Here is a 3,351-nt window from a genome sequence, read left to right on the forward strand (position 1 = left end):
CATAAGCAGTGGAAATTCTGATTTCTTTAGCAATGAGAACACAGATTCTGAGAACGTTCCTTAGTACATCGGTCAGTGCTCACTCTTACTCATTGGCCCCATGTCCCCAAAGGACTGATCAGTCTTTATCAAGGGCAAGGGTCCCTTTCTGTCCTTCCTGGGAGCATCCCTCATGACCAGACGGGGGTAATTTTCTGTGCAGACAGAATCACGGAAGCAGGGCTGCTCAGCCACTGTGGGAAGCCGTAGGCTGGGGAAGGCCCAGGAGCCAGGGCTTGGGGTCCCGGTCCCCCGCAGAGTCGTCCTGGGACCGTAAGGGAATGTTACTCCCAGCCTTTTAATTTATTAGATGGAATGACACGGTCAGTATCCGCATGGCCTTCACTCAGCCAGTTCTGAAGTGACGTTAAAGATGTCAGGGATCAGCCCTGGCTGGGTTGGCTCAGGAGATAGAACGTCGGCCTGTGGACTGAAGAGTCCCAGGTTCGATTCCGGCCAAGGGCACATGCCCGGGTTGCGGGCTCGATCCCCAGTGGAGGGTGTGCAGGAGGCAGCCGATCAGTGATTCTCTCTCATCATTGATGTTTCTCTCTCTCCTTCTCCCTTCCTCTCTGAAATCAATAAAGAAATATATTTTTTAAAAAAAAGATGTCAGGGATCACTGTCAGCTTTAGAAGCAGGAATGCCGAGTGCATCTCTAACCCGTCACCTACACACACGCACACGCGCGCGCACGCACACACACACACACCACACACACACACACACGGGCGCTCGCAGACGGCTGGAAGGAAATGCCTTGGCATCCTGAGCCACTGTTCTCAGAGATGACGTCACACTGAGACCACGACCAGCAATTCTGCGGAGGTTATTCGCAGTCGGAACTCCCCTCACATTCGTCCTGTTGAACAGGCCGCCCTTCCTGCTCCTCTACTTCACCTCGAGTCAGTCCACTCCAGGCACAAAGGCTGCGCCTTCTCTAAGTCCAGTTTAGCTGCTTGTGTTCTGGCTGCAGCAGGTCGGCCGCTGACCGGTGTGCTTGACGGTCCCACCCGTTAGCCCCGGTTAATATACGTCTCTTAAATGAAGTCAGACATTTTTGGTTTTAAAATTGGTTTCATCATGAAGTAACAGTAAGGCATTGTACATCTTTAAGTTCCTACCAGGAAGTCCAGGCTGGTGACAGCGCGGCCCAGGCTTCGCACGCAGGGCTGCCGGCCGAGGGGGGAGCGCGTTGGCACGGCACACGGCACCCCGGGGGCCCTGTCGCCCCGTCCGCGGTGCTCCGAGGTGCCAGGCAGCACAAGGGCCAGGACGGAGGCTGCTAGTTGTTCTTCATATTATGCCCAGTGAGCTGTGGCACAATAATCATGACACAACAACTGTCCAGCAAAATACAATGAAAAGCCACACTTTACACTTGATTATCACACAAACAGACGCACATTTCCTATCTGGAACAGTGTTAACAGTACCTAGTTGTTGTTTAAGTTGCAAATCAAAACATGACTGAGGGAGTTGGGGTAAATGTGTGAAGGGGAGAAAACGAGGGGGGGACGTCAGAGCCCTCGCCAAGGGAGCAAGTTCACGCTCTGTCATCGTAAGGAAGCAGCTTCAGGACGGGGAGTCAGGACGCGCCCACGGCAGGGCGTTTGCGGTGTCCTGCGGGCGCTGGGGCAGCCTCCCAGCGAGGACTACAAGTGTTTAATGGCAGTGGCTGTATTTATGTCCACGGAGAAAAGCCCCTTTTCTCTCGGCAGCGAACTGCAGGAACACTGGGTGTGTCCACGAGTCTCCTAAGACACTGGAGGAACTTCTGTCCCTTTGATTCCAGACACATTAGCTAACAATTTATAAAAGGCAGGTAATCCAATAGAAACGCCTATTCGTGACGTAAAAGGTAAAACAGACTTTTGAAAAAACCTGTTTTAGAAAAGGCTGTAAGCTAACTGGACGCTGTTCTATAAAAAATGTGTAAAAGCTCAGGATGGCAGTTTTAACAGAGTAACAGCCAAACTTGGAAACATTCATCCTTTGAGCGGAATGAGGGTGCTGGGGGCCTGGTGCTGACGTCCCCGCCAGCCTGAGCGGGGCTCTGACCACTCGGCCTTGGCTCTCGCGCGGGCGCTTTAGACCAACGATACACCTCCGCCGGTCCCCTCTGGATACTCTGTCAGAAGTGGGGTGAGGGGTGTAGAGGCCTCTTGCCATTTACTAAAATGGCAGCATTCTGAGTAGACATTTTTATTTCTCTTGTTCTCTACTCCTAAGTGTTTACAAACTTTGTCTGAACCCTGGCTGGTGTGGCTCAGTGGATAGAGTGTCGGCCTGCGGACCGAAGGGTCCCGGGTTCGATTCCAGTCAAGGGCACATGCCTGGCTTGCGGGCTCAATCCCCAGTGGGGGGAGTGCGGGAGGCAGCCGATCAATGATTTTCATCATTGATGTTTTGCTCTCTCTCTCCCTTCTTCTCTGAAATTTAAAAATATTAAAAATCAAAAAGGACTTTGTCTGAGGAGGGACTTTTGTGACCCCATTAGTTATTTCCCAGAGAAAGTGCCAACAGTGGACCACACTGGACACACGGAGGGTCAGCCCCCCTCCTGGGGGCGGCTCTGTGGATGGCACCGGCCCCTCCCCCCAGGCCGGACCCCACAGACCTGCCGTGTCCTCGGGGACTGCGGGGGGGACGGAACGTGGCTTCGGGGACTCCTGCCTATTGGCAGGAACTCGGGGTGAGAAGCCTGTTCCAGTATGCAGTGGGATCTGAACCCCCTAACTGCACAAACAAGTGACGGTGAACTGTGGTGTTCATACCTTCATGTTAGCGTCAAAGGCACTTTACGTCTAAGGTCCATTGTATCATCTACAGCAAATGCTTCTTAAAGTTCACAGTGCGCATCGTTTTAAGGTTAGTCCTAAGAAGGTGCGGGCAAACGCCCAACTGTAAGACACAGTGACCTACGGTCCCAAGGTGATGGAATAAGTTACAGTGCTGAACACTGACCCCCGGGGTGAGTCCAACCAGAGACGACAGAAAGTGACCAGAAAAAGACACCGATACCTACGGACGCCGGCTGGGGTTAGCGGCGTTCCCTGAACGTCGGCTACACACTGACTTCATGCTCTCCTGACCTGTGCTGTTCTGGGTTGCTCATCTGAGGATCAGGTACCCCTCACCAGGCAGCCGGGAGAGGGGGTGCGGACAAAACCTGGTTCATGTGATCACAGTAGTAAGTGTGGAATGCCTGCCTGCGAATCAGCAGAAGTGAGCCGGACCTAGAACAACAGAAAAAGGACATCGAGACCAAAAATGTACGCCTATCTCCTAAAAACAGTGAGGGAAGCACAA

The sequence above is a fragment of the Myotis yumanensis genome, unplaced genomic scaffold, assembly GCF_028538775.1.
Source record: "Myotis yumanensis isolate MYYU_CA2020_CCGP unplaced genomic scaffold, mMyoYum1.0.hap1 SCAF_20, whole genome shotgun sequence".
In the NCBI taxonomy this organism is placed as follows: Eukaryota; Metazoa; Chordata; class Mammalia; order Chiroptera; family Vespertilionidae; genus Myotis; species Myotis yumanensis.